We start from the raw sequence: 21555 nt of genomic DNA, 5'->3' as shown, positions 1-21555 counted from the left end.
GATGAAGTCTTGCTAGTGGCATTTGCACAGCAGCACTATGATCACTATGTGCATGAAAATGAGACATTTCGAATTGAAGAAATGGTTGCCAAGACAATAAGTACGTGGGAGGGTCAGTAAATATTGTTAGGCCAGTGAGAGTGCTGTGGGTGGAAACTTTTTACTGTCAACATATATACTTTCACTTCAAAACCACGTCAACTTCCCATTTGGTATGAAAAAAAGTTAGGAAGCTATTCTTACACTGTTGATAAAATTAATTTAATAAATTATTTAAAATTATTTTAATTAATTTAGAATCAATTCTAAATCTAAAATTAATTTTATAATTTTTTTAACATAAAATTAAACATGTAAAATTCAATCTAATATCAATTTTAGATTTATAATATTTTCTAACATCAAATCAAACACACACTTGATAGCTTGTGCTTGGACGGAGATCCTGTGTCTTGAACGGGGACAAACACGCTCTGAATTGAAGTTTACTGATGAGAGATTTTGGTGTGTGTGTCAGAACATGCGCATGTGAGTGGGTGATTAATTAAAGTGTGTCAATTTTTTATGGGCAGAGAAAGGAGAGTATACGTAAAGAGAGAAAAGTTGCCTTAGAGTGTAAGTGAGAATAAAAACAAGATAGAGGGAAGGAGCCTAAATAATGGGTGTGTTTGTGCCTCCCCAAACTACGCGAGATTGTTATTTAATAAATTTTGGATAAAGATAAAAAAAAAGGAAAGAAAGGTAGCAGTTTTAGAAACAAAAGGCAAATGAAAATTTTGAATATTAAGATGGTTTTTCTTTTTATATACATGAATTTTAAGTTGGTTTGATTAAAGCATGATGCCACAGACAAACTCTGATATATCTTTGTGAAAGAGAATAAAACGAGAAATCGAAAAGCGATAATTACTCACACAAAATTATGGCAACCTGGAATAAAAGGAAGAGAAATGGTCTTTACGTACTATTTTGTTTCTTCTAAAAATTACATGCATTGTATGAGAAATTAAGCAATTCTGAATCACATAATCACTCTTTAAACGTCACATGACGTGAAGCAAGCAAAGTGTTATTAATTATTTCTTATAATTTATACATTTTGAATGTGTTGCGCAAACATTGGTTGAGAACATGCATAGACACTTGTTGCTCTTAAATTTCCTAATAATTTCTCAAAGTTTGATATTTGGCCAAATTTGAATACGTTTTGTTTTGCAGTTACAAAATTACATTTGGGACAAAGATAATTATGTCAACCGATTAGAATCCTTACTTTTACATTCATTTTGTTTTTATCCATTGTATTTGTATTAAACTGTGCAGTAGCATTTTCAATTACAGATCCATCGTGCACTTCATTTGCAATAAAGTAACAATTAGAAAGACTGCTTTAAGGCTCTCTAGATAAAAGCAATTGGACAGATTGTGTAATTATTACAGGGGATTCAGCTTTTGCATTTCATTTGGATTGCACCATTTCAGTGACCCACTTCGGTTTAGGTCCTGTCCCATGTTCTTTGTCCAAATTAAGAGCTTGTTTCCTATAATAAAAACACTAGTTAATAAGCAAATATTGACGTAAAGCCAACCCAGTTATTCCACGGCAAGAGTTGCTGCTTTTGCATATTATGTGCGCGGTGCTTCAAGTTTCTTAATCTTAGGGAGTAATAACTTCGAAGAATACAAAGATGCTTTTATATATTTATTAATTGAAATAGCAAAATGTCAACACATGAACAACCTTGCATTTCTTTTTATGCAATCCTACTCCGCAAGGGCATTGGATAGAAGACTCCAAGTAGATTGGGCCAGAGATCCAAGGGAAGGCCCTAGGGTTCTTATGAGCCTTATGGTAGATTTTGAGTTCATGGGCTAAGTATGAGTCCGCTTATCTTTGTAAATATTAGAATAGGTTTTTTTCCTTCGTTTAGGCCTTGTATTTTGGCCATTCTAGTAGTATAGGGTTTTAACCTTGTATTTTGAGGCATTTTGAGTAGTCTTTGTAGTAGGGACTTTTTTTTTTGTATTTTCATGTATTTTGTCATGGGGGTGAGCTTAGCTATTATAGGGGGTGTGTAGCTAAGTTCTAGCTTCTCATCTCAAGGAGGTGGGCTTAGCTATTAGAGAGGTGTGTGTAGCTAAGCTCTAGCTTCTTTAGGAATCTTTTCAAGGAAGCTTCTCAAGGAGGTGAGCTTAGTTATTAGAGGGGTGTGTGTAGCTAAGCTCTAGCTTCTCAAGGAAGTTTTCTTAAAGAAGCTTCTCAAGGAAGTTTTCTCAAGAAAGCTTCTCAAGGAAGCTACCTAGTCTATAAATAGAAACATGTGTAACACTTGTTGTAACTTTGATGAATGAGAGTCTTGTGAGACACAACACAAAGTTCAACTTCTCTCCCTTTTTCTTCCTTCAATTTCGTGCTCCCCCCTCTCTCTTTCTCTCCCTCTTTTTTTTCCTCCATTGAAGCATCCTCTCCAAGCTTCTTATCCAAGGCTCATCTTGGTGGTGAAGCTCCTTCTTCCATGGCTTATTCCTTAATGGATGGCGCCTCCTCTCACCTCTTTTCCTTTGTCTTCCGCTGCATCCCCATGGTGGAAAATCACCATTAAAGGACCCCATTGAAGCTCAAAGATCCAGCCTCCATAGAAGCCCCACAAGCAAGCTTCCATCAAGTGGTAATCAGAGCACAAGAGCTTCAAGTAGGTGCTCCTTAAACCTCCATTAAATTTTTTGCTTTACCTTCTCTTCCATTGTTGTTTCTTCATTTTTCTCCATGTATCTCCTCACATGTCTTGTGCTAAATGTTGTTAACATGATTCTTTAGAGTTTCCACCGATTAAACTTGCTATAGAAGCTAGATTTGATTTTCTATGGTTCAAATTTCTTGTTCTTGTTCTTGAACCATGAATTATGTTGAGTTTAGGTTCCTTTGAGTTTTGTCTTGTTATTTTTTTTGGCTGAAACCTAAACCATAAAATTCTTACAAAAATATTAAAGTAGAAGAAAACCTCAAAAATCTAGAGTGACTTGTTCACCTATTGTAGTTTTGTCATAGAAGTCATGTCTATCATGAAACTTGTCACATAAGATTTCTTATGTTGTGCTGAATTTTATTTTCTTGTTTCTTTGTCTAACTCATTTGTTCATGAGTGTATGAAATTCTTTTAGCCTATTATTTGATTTGAGTCAAATCTTGCATGTTAATTAGTCCTTAACATGTTCATGCAAAATTCTTAGAAAGTCTTTGATTGTGAACCTTTTCTTGAACTTTTAGGTTTCCTTATGATTGTGTCTATTGTGAATTTGAGTTTTGGTGATTGAATTGCTGGCTGAAATTTTATTCCTAAGTGAATATTGAACTCCTAAAACTGTGGTAAACAAGATTAGTGAGTTCTACATACATAGTAAGGTTGAAAGTAAGCCCAAGGCAATCAATATACCATGCTTAAAAAAAAATCGCTGGTGCTGGCAGCTTGGACATATAAACTTGTAAAAATTACTGAGAATTTGTTACATCGAATTTTGAGCTGAAATTTTTACTGAATTTTCTAGACATCTGTAAAAAATTTATACAAAAAGAAAAAAGTGATTTGGATAAAAGGAAAAAATACTAAAAATCACACAAGTTGGCAGAAAAATCAGTATCCAGGAAAAAAAAAGTGAAAGGGAAGTGTGCTTGTTGTTTTGGCTCAAAATTTATTCTATAATTGGTGCCTATGTTATACCAATCTTAGTTCCGAAATTTCAATAGAAAATTAGTGTGAAAACAAGTGCCAAAGCTAGAGTTTTGTTGAGTCTTTTTTTTAGTTTTTTTACTCTACTCTAGAGCCATTCTAAGTTTCTCTTTGAGTCCTAACTTGCTTCTATGTCCTTTTCATTGCTTTAATTGTTGAATAATCCTAGAAAAAAATGTCTTGTTAAAATTCCATTGGTTTAACTTTCATTTCATTTTTTGGTCTTTGGTTATTGTTGTCTCTTTGTTTCCTTGTTTGTAAGTTGCCATATAGGGAATTGGAAAGGAGGATTGGTGCCATCCCTTGAAGAATTTGAGTCAAGAAGCAAGGGGCCAATCACCTTATGAGCTATTGGACTAAGAAGCACTCCAAATTGAGTGAATCACCAAAGAGAGAAAAACCACCAAAATTGAGGACCTTTTTGCAATTTTGTAATTGACAATTTACTTTACTTTCATTGCTTTCAAATTTTGTAACAAAAAGGCCTTTCGTTGGAAGTAAGTTGGGAGCCTCCAATAGGTCACCCTACTTCTTTTTGTGTGTAATAATTTTAGGCAATTTTCCCTTAGGATTGTGAGTGTTTTGTTGGGAACCTTAAATGTGGTCATCCAAACACTCTTAGGATTCGCCTAATTTACATTTCTTGCTTACTTTCGTAGCTTATTTCTTTTACTTTCCATTGTCAAACCGCCTAGATAGCTTGCATTTTACCAATTAGTTTTTACCTTATCTTTCACACCTCTTTTAGTGTTTATTTTGGCTAGTTTCAACCATAGTTTCTTTTACCTTTTGTTTTCAAACCTCCAACAAGAAAGAACCACAACTTAGGAACCAACATGAGTCATCATTCATCTAGTGTTAATGGCAAGGGTACTAGTCATAAAGACCCTTTATCTAGAATCTTAGATGATTTAAGTTCCCTCAAGTTATGGAAAGAAAAACAAGAGAGAAAAGAAAAAGGAAAAAAGAAGAGTGGAAGAAATAAGTCAAGATGAAAGAAAGAAAATAAGAGAGGAAGAAAGAAGAAAAATAATGAAAGAAATGAAAAGAGAAAAACATGCCTCCTATAGTAGTCATAACTCTTGCAAGAGCCTAAGTGAAGAACTTCGTGACTATTACGAAGGAAGACATAGGTCACATCTTAGACCTCACTCCCATAGAAGAGAAAAGGAAAGAAAGCCTCAAGAGGCTAACATTAACCTCTCATACTTCCATGGGAAGGACAATGTAGAGGCTAACTTAGATTGGGAAATAAGGGTAGAGCAACAACTTAAAAAGAAGTCTACTTCAAAATCTTATGGCTCTCACTCTTATCCAAAGAAAGACCAAGGTCAAGGCATCTTAGGGGTGAAACCTTCTAAGCCCAAAGATGATAAGGGGAAGGCAATAGAAAAGCAAGCCCCTAAGGCTAGTATGCAAGAGAAAACTAGCTCTATAAAGTGCTTTAAATGTCTTGGAAGAGGACACATTACTTCTCAATGCCCCACCACAAAAACCATGATTATGAGGGGCCAAGACATTTATAGTAGCCAAGATGAGGCTATTACTTCACCTTCCTCTAGTGAAAGTGAAGAAGCAAAAGGGGAAGAATCTAGTGAAGAAATCTACCCCCAAGAAGATGGACAACCATTAGTGGTTAAAGAGAAGTGTAAGGAGGTAAGTGTCTCCTCCAAGAGGTTAGCTAAGAAGCAAACTCATTTTACAATAAAGACAAACATTAAAGAAACTTTCCCTCTTAGACAATCTCCACATTTTCTCTTTTGTATAAAGACACTTGCTAGCATTGCCACACCTCTTGGACTTGAGTTTATTCCTCAAGTAAAGAAGTTGTTGGATGAGGGTTTGGTTTGCAAGAGCTTAAATCCTTGTGCTTTTTTGGTGCCTAAAATAGGTATTATTAGGCACCAAGTCCCTAAAATAGGTGGTATGATAAATGTTTTGAGTGGTACAACCCTCTTTTGTAAAATCACTCGTACACCTAACATCTTCATGGTGTGTGTACATAGGGACCCATTAGATAGGTTTTTTCTTATTTTTAGTTTCAATACAAACTTAGGTACTCATATGGGACACCTTAGGTTTGCCATACTTTTTGGTAGGAATAATCAATATGAAAATACAGAAAAAGGTATGTTTTATTGCGTTACTTTTCTTAATTTTTCAAATAGTGATCAAGGGGTTCCCATGAACCCTAAGAGAATAAAGGTCATTCCTGAGTGGCCCACTCCACCAAGTATAAGAAAAATTTGGGGCTTCCATGACTTAACAAACTTTTACAAAAGGTTTGTCCCATATTTTTCTATACTTGTAGCACCACTCATTGAGTTGGTGAGAAACCATGTTCCTTCATGGGAAGATGCCCAGGAAATGGGTTTTCAGACCTTACCTTACTTCAACATACCAAACACCACTAATACATATGTTTTTGTTCTTTTTACAGGTGTTGAGGGAAGGAGCCCAAAGTATGAAGAACCTCGGGATTTGAGTTCAAATCCTTTCCAAGATGGAGGGAATGATGCAACCCTACCCCGCAAGGGCATTGGATAAAAGACTCTAAGTAGATTGGGCCAGAGATCCAAGGGAAGGCCCTAGGGTTCTCATGAGCCTTAGGGTAGATTTTGAGCCCATGGGCTAAGTATGAGCCCGCTTATCTTTGTAAATATTAGAATAGGTTTTTTCCTTCGTTTAGGCCTTGTATTTTGGCCATTCTAGTAGTATAGGGTTTTAGCCTTGTATTTCGAGGCATTTTGAGTAGTCTTTGTAGTAGGAACTTTTTTTTTTTGTATTTTCATATATTTTGTCATGGGGGTGAGCTTAGCTATTATAGGGGGTGTGTAGCTAAGTTCTAGCTTCTCATCTCAAGGAGGTGAGCTTAGCTATTAGAGAGATGTGTGTAGCTAAGCTCTAGCTTCTTTAGGAATCTTTTCAAGGAAGCTTCTCAATGAGGTGAGCTTAGTTATTAGAGGGGTGTGTGTAGCTAAGCTCTAGCTTCTCAAGGAAGTTTTCTCAAAGAAGCTTCTCAAGGAAGTTTTCTCAAGAAAGCTTCTCAAGGAAGCTACCTAGTTTATAAATAGAAACATGTGTAACACTTGTTGTAACTTTGATGAATGAGAGTCTTGTGAGACACAACACAAAGTTCAACTTCTCTCCCTTTTTCTTCCTTCAATTTTGTGCTCCCCCCTCTTTCTTTCTCTCCCTCTTTCTTTTCCTCCATTGAAGCATCCTCTCCAAGCTTCTTATCCAAGGCTCATCATGGTGGTGAAGCTCTTTCTTCCATGGCTTATTCCTTAATGGATGGCGCCTCCTCTCACCTCTTTTCCTTTGTCTTCCGCTGCATCCCCATGGTGGAAAATCACCATTAAAGGACCCCATTGAAGCTCAAAGATCCAGCCTCCATAGAAGCCCCACAAGCAAGCTTCCATCATCTTTGACATGGAGAAATCCTAGATTACAACTTACTGTTAGGAATTCTAACCAGGGAGATAGCAGACCCAAAAGTATAACCTGAAGGCCCACTCATTTAGAGGATTATGTCTGATACCGCTAGAGAATTCCCTCTCCCTTTGATAGACAACCATTAGGCTGTTAGTTGAATTCTGTTACTCCTTTAGTGGAATTCTATTATTCCTTAGGTGGCATTTCTGTTATGTCCATTATCGGCTTTATAGTTTTGTGCTTTGCAGTATTGTGTTACCCTTTAAATATCTGAAGTTTCAATAAGAATAGACAGGAAAATTATCTTTACAATTTATTTCTTATCAGTGGAATAAAATTACCTAACATTTTGGTTTTGGTTCGACCTGCTCCTCCTTCCGTGCCTCTTTGCCGAAACATAATACCCGCCAGGCTTCAATTGAATGTTTGGAAGAAGCAATGGCTCACCTCACCAGAGGCCACACAGAGTTGAACAACAAGATCGAAATCATCCTGGATCAGCTTGCCACCCTCACCATTCCCCCACCTTCACCCAAAACACCACCACCTCCTCCTCTATCCACCAAACCACACATGAAGCCAAAGGTCCCCAAATTTGACATGGCAAGATCCACTTGGGTGGATTTTTAAAATTCAACAATTTTTTGACTACCAAGGCATACCTGAAGCAAAACGACTCACCGTAGCCGCATTCTATATGGAAGGCCCTGCCCTTTCGTGGTATCGGTGGATGTACAAGAATTGTTTCCTTACTCTTGGCCAACCATGCTTCAAGTGTTGGAATCATGATTTGCACCATCTTTTTATGATGACTCTTAGGGTGTGTTGTTCAAGCTGCCATAGAGGGATACAGTGAACGAATACCTAACCAGTTTCGAACGCCTTGCGAATCGCATTGTCAAGTTACTGTTAACAGATTGACAAATGTACCAATTTTATCACAAGTAGTAATGATTAATATGAAAGATCGAGTATCGAGTCCACAAAGACTTTGTACTTGTGTTGATAAATATCCAATTTATAAACAAGAGAAGAGGAAGTAGAATAGAAATAAGAAGAAACAAAGAAATTAAATTTAAAAAGGCAAGAATAATAAAATAAACAAGAAAATAAACAAGAAAAGAACAAAAGATGATTTCATAATGCAATTATGTTGAAGCCTAGCATGCCTAACTATCATTGATGCAATATTAATATTTTTCTCTATTAACTGCTTTTCCAATTTTCACCCATATCTACTAATTTATGTATTATCTCTCCCAAATCCCTTTGTAAAGATTGAATCATAAATAACATTAAGTATGAAGATATATGCAAAGACACAACAAAGTCATTATATCCCTAATAATGCAATGTTGAGATGCTTTTTTCCAATTCTTTTAGACATTATCATTTCTCAATGTATAATCCCTAAAAACAGATGCATGGATGACCAAACACTACTAGAATTAGCATTTTCTAAGTCGGTCAATTAGGTCTTTCTAAATCGGTTTTTAACCGTCTTGAAAGAGCATGTCGTAAAATGACATCACATATACTATGACAGTTGTTGAACCGTCTTAGAAAGATGATTATTCTAAGACCGTTAGGTAGATCTACGAAGGCGATTTTTGCACCTAACCTGTCTTAGTATACTCTACTTTCTAAGACGATTTTCTCTTTAACCGATTTAGAATGGTAGAGATACTAAGACGGTTAAATAATAACCGTCTTAGATTGTCTTGTTCATAGTTGTGAATCTAAGACAATTATTAAAATGACTGTCTTAGAATGGTTGACAAATTAAGACGGTCATTTAATAACCGACTTAGTTTGTCCATCATTCTAAGACAGGTATATAATAATTGTCTTGGAGTTGAATTTTTTTTATTGGTGTTGTTTTATTGTATTTTTTTGGTTTTTTCTACGGTTTTTTGTCCTTGCTGTCTGATAGTTTTAAGCAACAAACTATACATTGATGGAAGCCAAAAATCTAATCATCATTTTCAACAATTATAAAATCATTTAATTACATATTACAACAATTTACATAATTAAGTACAAAAATTTATCAAAAGAAGCAACCTTCATCAAAATGAAAGAGATCTGAGCCAAATCTGAATTTACAACAATAGATCTGAAATAGATATGATTCAACCTTTATCAAAATAAAAAATATCTAACTCAAATATCAAAATCACTTTTCTAGTAGTGGCTATAATGTTTTGGAATGTACACTCTAAAAGAAACCCTTTTTTTTTAATGCGTCAAAAAGGACCATTTCCATATATTAAGGAACATGCAGCTAGCACTATATAATTGAGAGATCTCTATCGTAGCTAACAAACTAATTTTGCAAAAAAGTTCATGCAAGACCCATGCTAATTCTTAGCTTGTAATGAACTCCATAAACGGAAAGTGTTATATAATTGGTCACAATAATCATGCCTACAAAGAAGGGTTAAGTTACAAAGTTTTTATTTCAGGCATTATTTGCTCATGGTTATATGTCTCAGCCCTAATTTCTACACAATTACCTTAAGGATAATGTCACTATGTCATACAGATGAATATGATGTATGTTATTAGTGTAAAAAATTATGCATTGATATTATATTATTAAATAATATAATATCATATATGTAGCAATATTTGTTTGCTGTTGAGCCAAAAGGATAGAGAAATAAATTAATTATCCTACTACCCTACAAATTTATATCACGTGCCTCTGAAACTCGCAAGATTGTGAAAAACACTGAATCGCCTTAGAAGGGAAAGATTCAAATAGGTAACGAATGGGACTTTACAGTAGGATAATCTCTAACCATTCATAACCTTATGTTTCTGGCATAAAAGATAAAATATAACCCCCCCACCCTCTATAACCCCTGGTCCCGAAATCATTGCTTGAATTCTTATTATAATGTAGTATTATTTTATTCATTTATTTAATTTGTGCACACTTATATATATGAAGTTAGATAAATGAGATATTTTGTTGTTGGATGTGTAAAAGGAGAGAGATATTCATCAATAAGATTAGAAAAAGAATGCAATAATGGGTTTTGACATCACATATATGTTAAGGATATATATGCATGAGTTATTTTATTTTATACTCCATTATCATAATTTAAAACTCATTGTTAAATTTCCAACATATTTTACCTCCAATCTTGAAGGGTCAAACTTCTCTGGCTGAGGGAAGAAGTCAGCAGAATGATGAATGCTTCTGAAGAGTGGAAGGACCTTCCAACCTTTTGGAATAGTGTAACCTTCCAACTCAACATCTGTCACTGCTTCTTTGAATGTGAATGACAAAATGCTTGCACTTCTCAATGTTTCTTGGATCACCTGATGAAATTCAGTTTAGTAGTATTATAATTATTTCACAACCTTTATAATATTTAACAAAATTAATCATGCATGATTGAGATATTAATTAAATTCTTGTTTTTAAAAAATGAGAATAAAAACTAGATTAAATTTGAATCAGGCCTTGGAGATGAGCTGAAGTTATCATAACGATACTTTCCACAAAAGATAAAAAAGGAAAAGAAAAAATTGAAATAATAATTAATATTACGAGTTGACAAGCTTTGGGGGCATATGTACTTTAAGTGAGAGAGAAGATATAAAAAAATTGGAATAATAATTAATATTACGAGTTGACAAGCTTTGGGGGCATATGTACTTTAAGTGAGAGAGAAGATATAAAAAAATTGGAATAATAATTAATATTACGAGTAAATAACATATACAAAGATGATTAATTTTTACATAATCAATCACATATTATCATATAATGTAAATTGATTGATAGTAATAATAAAAATATAAAATTCATATTAATTATGATTTAAGTTCTAAACATTATAGATGATATGATAAAAAAAATGTGTATAAAAATGAGAAATTAAGCAATAATGAGAGAAAATAAAATTGAATAATGAAAGAGAGAAAGAGTGTGACCGTCACAGCTTCCAATAGATTGGTGTTGTCGTGCAAGTACTTGAGGACCCATGTTAGAACACTTGCTGTGGTGTCATGTGCAGCAAAGATGACACCAATGAGATTATCAACAACTTGAGAATCTGTGTGCTGCTGATAGTACATCTTGTTCTTCTCACCTCGAGCTTGCAATAGAACTCCCAATAGCCCCCCACCATAATTTAAACAGATTATAGACTTTTATAATTACATTTCAACAGAAAAACCCAAGTCAGTGTGACCATCAACAAATGTTACATATTATATATAACCAGTGCTGGATAAGAAAGGGGATGGGTGCTACAAAGCTGTATGAATAAGTTCAAAGGCACTAGAGTACTGAGTAAGGGAAGGGAAAGAGGGAAGACAATGACACTTGCCAATGCAGAAATCAGAACCTGTTGTATTGATAAAAAGGTATGTTACACATTTTGAGCACAACTTTCATACTATGAACATTTGGATGACCTAATCTGAAATGCCAACTGCCAAAACAAATAGCGCTAGTAAAGGCAATGTTTACATGAGACACAGTAGGACACATTCTATCTACGTAAGTTGCAGAATTTGATGAAAAAGCACTTCACACAGGTTTTGAGCTACCATAGGAAATGGTATTCACACTGAAAGAGGCCTTGCATTGCTGTCCAGTTGACTAAAGCAAGCCAGGGAATTCATAGAGGTCATGACAGGCTACCATCCCTTTAAGAAGCACGTCTTTAGAGGAAATGTGCAAATATGCAGCATGTGATTATGTTGACAATTTTTCACATGGGTCAGCGCTTGAAGTGCTGCCAACAGCTAAGAATGGGGTGTGGAGAGTGAAGTTGTTGATTGACCCGAGACAACTTGAGGAAATTTTATCTAAGCAAGTGAATACTGAAGCGCTGATTGAGAAGATGAGGATGGCTGCGCAACTTCATGTTCTACTACTACTCTTTCTCCTTCAAGGAGCCCAAGCCCAACTACAAGTTCTAAGAAAGTGAGGTGGAAGACAACACTCTTCAATGGGAAAATTGCTAAACACACTATCCTTGTCCCTGCCCCAGCCCTTGCAGCTTCTAATTTGTACCTGGGTTCTTGTTAGGAAAAGGTTTTCTATTTTGTATTTGTATAATCTATATATGCAGAAAAGCATTTAGTAAGCTAGCTAAGTTTTCTCTAACAAATATTGGGTCTATATATCATGTATATGCAGAAAAGCATTTAGTATGCTAGCTAAGTTAGCAAAACCAAAAATTGGACTGTGTAAATGTTTTATTCTCTCCTTAATTAGGATGTATGTATGTTATGTGTTTGTGCCTATATGTGTGTTATTTTTTTTTATAACAACTCATGCACCTGCTTAACTAACTAAGTTAGACTCCCATAATTGTGTTAGTTTAGCTGATTTAATGAGAATTCTCCAGCAGAAAGAACACAGTTTTGTCTCATTCTTTCGAGTTTTTCGCTTAAATTCAAGAGTTTGAACACACAAATAAGACAAGAATTTTATTTATTGAAAGTTTGGCTTAAACTAGAATTAAAGTAAAGCAACATTTTACACAGGTTTAAGCCCTAACAGAGAGTTCTCTTGGTCCTCTCACAAACACACAGCAAGAAAACCACACCCAGAATAATAATAACTACCACACACTGTCCTTCTAGGCACATAATTGTCCTCTTGCATAACAATCATCAATCACCTTTTTTTCTTCTTCTAACATAGACTTTGACAAGACCTTCAGTCTCTAAAAATTCAGTCATATCATGTTGGACTAGGCTATCAATACTCCCAGGTGCAGAAGCAACCTTGTCCTCAAGGCTAAAACAAGGAAATTGTCCTCTAATAACTTATGCATCTTCCCTAGTAGCTTTAATGATTGGTTGAGTACATCATTTCACAAGAATTAGGGAAATAAGCTAGACATTTTTGGTTATGACTCTTGAATTAAGAATTTCATCCAGTTCAAAGGCAGGGCCGACTCAAGGATAAAACAACTAAAGTATACATATATAAAAAATGCAACTTTTATTTAATATATATATATATATATATATATATATATATATATATATGTTAAATATATATTGTATACAACTGTATTGTGTAGATAGCTGTGTAGGTAAAAGGATGCTTTGAGTGTGTGAGTGAGGTTGAGTGTGTATTAAGCTTTATGTGTTGTCATGTCGAGTGTGTGGGAAGTTGAGTGTCTAATCCTTATCCAAAGGCAGTTTTCCCTTTCTCTCTCTCTTTCTCTGTACTATATATATATATGTGTGTGTGTGTGTGTGTGTGTGTGTGTTAATAAAAAGCTAAGGGCTGAGTGTGACAATTATCTCCACTCATTCAAATTCAAGTTCTAGAGTATCTCAAGTCCTTAAGCAATGTAGTCCTAAATTTTCAACATGGTATCAGAGCAGGAATGATCCCGTTCTGACCTGCTCTAGCCGCCGTCCGCTGTCTGCCGTCATCGCCTCTGGCCGCCGTTCGCCGCCGTCAAATTTTCCGATGAAACCAGGGTTGGGTGCACCTCAAGGAGCGCGACCGACCCCTGCACATCGCGTGATCAGCAGCGCATCATTTCTGGCGCGTGAAGGCCACGCGCCGCCTTCCCGCCGTTGGAACCTTTCTGGATCACCTCCAATCACTTCGTCGGCCAGTCCTAGGTACGGTCCAGCCCTTGTTTTTTAATTATGACCACCTGGAACGTGTCAGCCTCGTGTTCCCTCATTTTTCTCTATTAGGGTTTTGTTTCTTTGGTCAGAAGTGGCTTCTTCCAGCCCTATGCACCCAGTTTTAACAACTTTGTTGTCTCCTTCTGGGCACATTTCAATCCCTGTTTTCCGGTATTGACAGCTTGATCGTTCCAGCCCTTGTGTTTCCTTCTCCTTCTCCGTTAGGGCTTCTTCTCCTTGATCAGAAATGGCCTCTGCTGATCCCGTATTCTCCTTCTCTACTGTCAGCCACCGTCGTTAGCCGCTCAAACCTCTCCTTTTGGCCCTTCTTCTTTGTCTACAGAACTATGGCATGTTCTGGTCCTATTTAAGGCCACTGTCGTTACCCATTGCTTTGGCTTCCTTAAAAGCAGTTACTCAGTTTGGTATGGTTTTGAATGTTGCCAAGGTTCCCCTTCCAGCTGCCTTTGAAGTTCCATTGTGTTATGGTTCTAAAAATGTCAACTTTAGACCCTGTTCTTTCTGTTCCTTGGACATCCTCCATTGGACTTTTGAAGAAAGATTGGTAGGGGTGCTACTTGTTTTTTTAAGTTTTCTTTTAGTTTGGCTAGAAGTGCTCACAAGGCTTCTTTTAGTTTGTCTCTCTTAACCCTTTACTGTGCAACTTCATTGTCTCATGTCCTTCTATTCATTTGTTTTGTGGTCTACTGATTAATATCCCTGTCCCTAGGGTTCGATCTGGTCAAGAACCCTATTATAAGTCATTTGTTGATCCTGTTGTCCAACAATTTCTTCCTTGTCTCTGTCCTTGAAGCAATTGCTGTTCCCGGGGGTTCAATCTGGTCAAGAACCCCTACTATTAAAAAAAAGGTCATTAAGTTTCTATCCATGGTGGTTAAACATTGATGTCAAGCTTCTACCATGGATGGTTAAACATTGTTGTGTTGCTTCTGCCTTTAGTGGTTAAGCATTCAAAAATTGTGTTTTGCTTCTGTCTTGAGTGGTTAAGCACCATGTTTAGCTTCTGCTCTTGATGGTTAAGCTTTGGTTTGCTTCTACCTTTTAGGTGGTTAAGTGTGTTTGCTTCTGTTAAGTGGTTAAGCATTGTGTTGTGGCTTCTGCTTAATGGTTTAACATATTCCAATTGTCTTTGAATGTTTTTCAGTCATTTTCAATCTGCTGCCAATGTATTTTTGACATGTTTCATTGTCTATTTTTGTACTTTATTGTTCATCCCAAGCTGGAAGTGTTGACTCCACCTTCCATCTCGTGAGGGGGAGTGTGTGGTCTCCTAATCAATACTAATCACTTTGAAGTCTAGCCCTGGAGCAAGTGCAGCTTTTGTTTTTGGGAATTTGTTGTTTCCTTCTTCAAGTCTTGCCACATCTTTTGAACTTGGCACCCCTGCTTCCTCTTCGGTGGTCTACTCTTAGTGGGCTGCCAATGTGGTCTAAGTTCTACTTTAGTTGGCAGCCCACTAAGTCTGCATTTGGCTCCACATTTAGTACATCATCGTCATCCACTGTGTTTGTTACTTCTGACAGTTCTCCCTCAATGTTTTGATCAACCTCCAGTGCATCAACTCCTCAATCCTCATTCACTCCGACAGCAGCAGCCTCGACATCCACACAAGTCAGCAACCTGCCCCAGTTAAATCAAATTTTGTATTTGGAATCATCAACTTCATCTGGAGGCAGTCCTTTCCAGTTTGGTAGTCAACTGAGTTTCAATCAGGGGTTTCAATCAAGCAATCAAGCTTCACCGCATCATCTAACTTAGAAGAAGAATCTTTCTTATGCTTCAGCTCATGTTCCAAGCTTGGAGCATTTAATTTATATGCTCCAGCTTGAGGAAGAGTGTTAAATATATATTGTATACAACTGTATTGTGTAGACAACTGTGTAGGTAAAAGGTTGTTTTGAGTGTGTGAGTGAGGTTGAGTATGTATTAAGCTTTATGTGTTGTCATGTTGAGTGTGTGGGAAGCTGAGTGTCTAATCCTTATCCAAAGGCAGCTTTCCCCATCTCTCTCTCTCTCTCTCTCTCTCTCTCTCTCTCTCTTTTTCTTTCTTTGTACTATATATATATATGTGTGTGTGTGTGTGTGTGTGTGTGTTAATAAAAAGCTAAGGGCTGAGTGTGACAATTATCTCCATTCATTCAAATTCAAGTTCTAGAGTATCTCAAGTCCTTAAGCAATGTAGTTCTGAATTTTCAACAATATATATATATATATATATATATATATATATATATATATATATACATATTACAAGGATTCAAGACTCAGAACGGGAAACTTTTGCATTTTATACATAGAAGCTTGAATGCTTGATGCCAAAGACATGACTTTGGATGCTGGTTAATTATAGACACTTACAATTGATATAGGAGTCTGGTTGAAAATATGCCTAAATATCTGCAATTCCCTAGTTTTTAGGAATTTTCGTTATATTTCAAATTTTTAGGATATTATTTTTATCATTTAGACTTAAGGATACAATCACTTTGATTTTAAGATTACAGTGTTGCTGTCTGTTGATATTTTTTAATTTTAGGTTACCCTTTGACTCCATATATAATGCTAAAGAATAAAAGTTTAATAAGTTTCTTTGCCTAATGCCTAACATATCACTACTTCTTTTGAAAAATCTTTTCTTCTAAAAAATCCCAACAAGTTCTTTATCTTTGCAAGGCGCACACAACTTAGGAGATTTCTAAGTTTGCATAAGTGCTTCATTTGCATGATTTTGGAGATGGAGAACCGGATGAGCAAGTTCATTTACCTCAGAATAGAAATGAAAGGAATCAAAATGAAGAGACTTGCTCTCCTGATGAAGTTATGGAAGAGGCAAATACAAAAGTTGACGTGAACTCAGGAAATTAAAATATGATCAAGGTCAGGACCATGAACAAAATGCAGACTTCAATTCCACAGAACCAAAGAAAGATGGCTCTTCTGCTACCATAACCCAACCCAGATACCTTGCATTCATTCATATAATACAAAACCTATAGTATTATATCTAGTACCTTAAATTAAAACTACATACACTATAAACACATAAATGCAGGCAAACACAAATTTCCCTAAAGACAAAAAATAAAAAATTGTTAAGATCAACATAATTAATCTTCAATCCATTCAACTCAAGTTCCTTAAACAACATCAACCTGAGTATCAACTATATATCAAGATACAATACGGACATGCATGAACAAGAGAAAATAAACAAATACCCACTGACCCGTTTGTAGCCCAGTGAATTACGTATCAGCTGTTGTTCACCAACAACTCATTCAATACATCAAATATCTTCCCTGCAACCACCATTACCAAACATCAGCATCAAAACTAGGTTATATCGAACCCACGACCTCTGTTCAACACTACGACAACCTTATCTTGAGTAAAAGAAGCTAATTTTTTCACTAACCTGGTTTCTTCGCAGTGACTCCAATGTCTTTCTTCACGAACTGCCACTCCTTCGTTCAAACTAATTTCTTCACGAACTTGGAAGTTTGAGTCGGGAAGTTCCTCAACGTCATGGGGTTGAATGGAAGGAGAAGAGGCTAGGGTACGTTGCTGGATTGTCAAAGATCGAAGGGTTCAATGGTGAACAACGAAGAGAGTAGGGTTCAATGGACCGGAAGAATGAAGAACAGGGTAGCTAGGGCTTGAATGCGAAAGGAGAAACAAGCAGGTGGCTAGCTAGTACGCACGGTTTCGCGTCTTTTTGATTTTTTTTATTTTTAAATTATGACGGTTGTTCAGTAAAACCCGTTGTAAAATTTAATTCGTATAACATTTTAAGGCAGTTTTCAATAACCGTCTTAGAATGTGCGTCGTAAAATGCATTTTTAGTGACAATAATTACAAAAATGTCATCGTACCACTTTTTAAATCGGTTGTAAACAACCGTCGTAGAATTGGTGTGATAAAAAGGGCTTCTTTTAGTAGTGGGTGTTAGCACCACAGTCCAATCCTATATTATTATATACGTAGTAAAATTGTTGAATTTTATCATAATTTAAAGATCATATAATACTGTTACACAAAATGGTAAGACTTACAAAGTTAATTTGAAAGTCGAAGCCGAAGAAAGAAGAGATAAGTGGTGAGTTTAATTTTTCTTCCTAACAAATTAATATCCCTGATAAAAAGTTACTAAATGGTTGAAAATAGATTAGTCTTTTTTTTAATACTAAGATTGATCTTTTAATTATGCACAAATGGTTGAAAATAATTATGCAAAGGCTATATGGTATGGAATTTTTTTATAGCAAAAACTGTATATGAACACCATGGGTCTTGTCCCACTTCTTTGCTTTTATTTTTATTCTTTTAAAAGTTTTAACTTATTGTTTAACTAAATAAAATTTTGCCACGTTGTCTCATAATGATTCGTACGGAAATATCTCTCGTAATCCATTCGTATCAAAATTATTCGTACTATCTAACGATTTGCAATAATTATTTAAGCTCTAGGGCCAAATGGTTTCAATGCTTTATTCTTCAAGAAGGCTTGGAATATCATTGGTGATGATATCTTTGAGGCGGTTAATGAATTCTTTACAACTTAAATTTTTTTAAAGCAGATTAATCATGCTATTATTGCGCTTATTCCTAAGCACGATCAGGCCTCCTAGGTTAACCATTTTAGACCCATATCTTGTTGTAATTTGTTATACAAGATTGTGTCTAAAATTCTGGCCAACCGCATAGCCCTAGTGCTTGAGACTATTATTGGGGAAACTTAAACTGGCTTCATTAAGAACAAAAAGATGGTGGACAACATCTTCCTAGTTCAAGAGATTTTGTGCAAATATGCACGAAAAAGATCCTCTCTAAGATGCCTCCTGAAAATTGACTTGCATAAAGCTTATGATTACATTTCCTGGGAATTCTTGGATTGGATGCTTAAGTCCATTGGCTTCCCAACCCAGTTCTGTACTTGGATCATGGAATGTGTTTCTTCCACTTCCTTTAGTGTGGCAGTCAATGGATCCATTTATGGCCACTTCAAAGGGCAGCGGGGTTTTAGACAAGGGGATCCTCTCTCCCCTTATCTGTTTGTGCTTTGTTTATAGTACTTTTCCAGAGATATGAGCAGCCTCAAGGATGATGCCAATTTTAAATTTCATCCCAACTGTGCAGGTATTCAACTATCTCATTTGGCTTTTGCAGATGATATTATGCTTCTATCTAGAGGAGATATCCCTTCTGTGTCAACTATGTTTGTCAAGCTTCAGCACTTCTATAGGGTTTCAGGGCTTTCCATCAGCTCTGATAAATCTTCCATATATTCAGTCAGTATTAGGCCTTATGAGCTTTCTCATATTCAACAGCTTACTGGATTTAGCTTGGGTGGCTTCCCTTTTAGATACTTGGGTGTTCCCTTTTATCATCTAGATTAAATGTATGCCATTATGCTCCCTTGCTTTCCAAGATTACTGGCCTGATTCAGGGATGGAGCAAGAAGTCTTTATCTTATGCAGGTAAGCCAGAGTTGATCAGAGCAGTTATTCAAGGAATTATGAATTTCTGGATGGGGATTTTTCCTTTGCCTCAATCTGTTTTGGACCGGATCAACGCTTCGTGTCGTAATTTTCTGTGGGGCAAAGCAGATATTGGCAAAAACAAGCCCTTGGTTGCTTGGTCAGTAGTTTGTTCTTTGAAAAAAGAAGGGGGTTTAGGCCTTTTTAATCTCAAGGACTGGAACATTGCGCTTCTTTCCCGTATCCTGTGGGACTTTCATTGTAAGAAAGATTCTCTATGGGTTCTATGGGTTCACCATTACTATTTCAAAGGGAGCGATGTGTGGAATTACAATACTTCTTCATCAGATTCAATTTTGATAAAGAAAATCATTCAAATAAGGGACTTTATTATCTCCAAAGAGCTAAGTACGGAAGAGGCCAAAAAGAGGATTCAATCTTGGAGCACCAATGAACAATTGCTTGTTGGCAAAGTCTATGAATACATTAGAGGTGCCAAGCCTACTGTTAGTTGGTGTTCTGTTATATGGAACCCAGCAATCCCCCCTAAGATGTCTTTCATTCTATGGTTTGCTAAAAGGAACCGGCTGCTTACTCTTGACAAAGCTGCTTTTTTGAACAAGGGTTCCCTCAACCCTTTATGTTCAAATGAGGCTGAGTCAAATGTTCATTTGTTATTTTCTTGCAGGAAATCTCTCCAAGTTTGGGCTCACATTCGTGATTTGGCTCCTTTCCGCAGGCGTTTCACTTCTTTGCAGCGTATTACTGACTCTTTAATTAGGGGCCGATCCACATCAGGTGTTCAAGGAAAATTTTGTTGTCTAACTATAACAATTACAGTCTACTGCATCTGGCTGTCTAGGAACAAGCTGATTTTTGAAGATTACCAATTTTCTATAATAGAGGTTATTAGCAAGATTAAGTTTATTATGTATAGATAAGCGCACCTGTTGCATTTGTTTTAACATCTTGATATAGGCCTTCTTGTATTAGGGAGACTTTTGATTTTCTCTAGCTATGGGGTATGCCCCGTTTATTGTTGTATCATTTTGGGTTTAATATAATTTACATTTTTCCAAAAAAAAAAGTACAAACTATGCAAAAACAGGGCAAGAAATACAAAACAGGATAATAAGAAATACATTTTACATACCTTCATTGCCTTCCAATAGGAAGTTCCAGGAACATGTAATGGATAAGAGTTGTATCCCTTCTCCAAGCAACAATAGAGCTCCCTGATTTCTTCCATTTCAAGCTCCTTTATTTCCCCAAAGGCTGAGATTGCAGCTACTTCAAATGCATACTAATTAAATGAAACCTAGAAAATTTCTTGAGATTCTAAATCCACATAATGAAATAAATACTTTTTATCACATTACTTATCACATTTTCGTTTTCTTGTTATTCCTCTTTCTACTATAATCCAACCAAAATGAAGTTAATATTTATCTATCATGATTCTTAATATTTTTTGGTACACAAAAGTCAAACTAAGATTAAAATTTATAAGCTCATGCATATTATTCAAATTTCCACCATTAAGCCGACTAAGTAGCATGCTCTTAATATGATAAGATATGGTTAATTCTAAAAGTTTTGATCGACATATGTGTAGATGTAGTTAAGTTATGTCATGTGTGATACCTTTTTCATCTCTTGCAAAGGTGTTGATAGTTTTGTTGGTCCAAGTTGGCACCATTTTGATGACAATTCGCTCGACCTCAAAGACTGAGTGCTTAATTGTGGAGGGTAAAAATGAGGCTTGAACCAACCTCTTGAGCATGGAGTGATAGGCACCTTGTTGAAAGAACACAGCCTCTGGCCCTATCAACTTCTCTTTGCTTGGAGGGTACGTTGGCTTGAAGAGATGTGCGTGAGTCACAGGCACAATTCTAGCTGCCTCAGGGCTTGATATCATCACACAAGGACACCCCAATATGTTTGTCTTGAATATATCTCCATACCTACACGTACATTTCAGAATCAATACTCACCAAACACAAATTCAAATAAATATCTATATATTTAGCGTGTGTTTGAAAATCTGTTTCACACATTGCAAAGCAAAAACATAGAAACAAAGAGGCAGTCAGATATTGAAGAAATATCAGATATTGAAGAAAGACTAGGTTATATAAAGACCATCTTGTCATATAAGACTAATATCATCAACATTATAAAATGAGGACAAGGGGATAGTAATTACTGCAAGTGGAGACACAACTATCAGTACTTAGTTATACACGTAGTCAGACTGATAAGTGGTG

The 21555-nt window shown here is 36.0% G+C and overlaps 1 pseudogene; it reads right to left on the bottom strand.

Moving 5' to 3' along the window:
• Positions 1-9584: 9584 nt before the first annotated feature.
• LOC100785150 (abscisic acid 8'-hydroxylase 2-like) lies at positions 9585-21245 on the bottom strand (annotated as a pseudogene).
• Positions 21246-21555: the final 310 nt, after the last annotated feature.

This window comes from Glycine max, chromosome 7 (assembly GCF_000004515.6).
Source record: "Glycine max cultivar Williams 82 chromosome 7, Glycine_max_v4.0, whole genome shotgun sequence".
Classification (NCBI taxonomy): Eukaryota; Viridiplantae; Streptophyta; class Magnoliopsida; order Fabales; family Fabaceae; genus Glycine; species Glycine max.
This window is presented reverse-complemented; position numbering and strand designations above follow the sequence as displayed.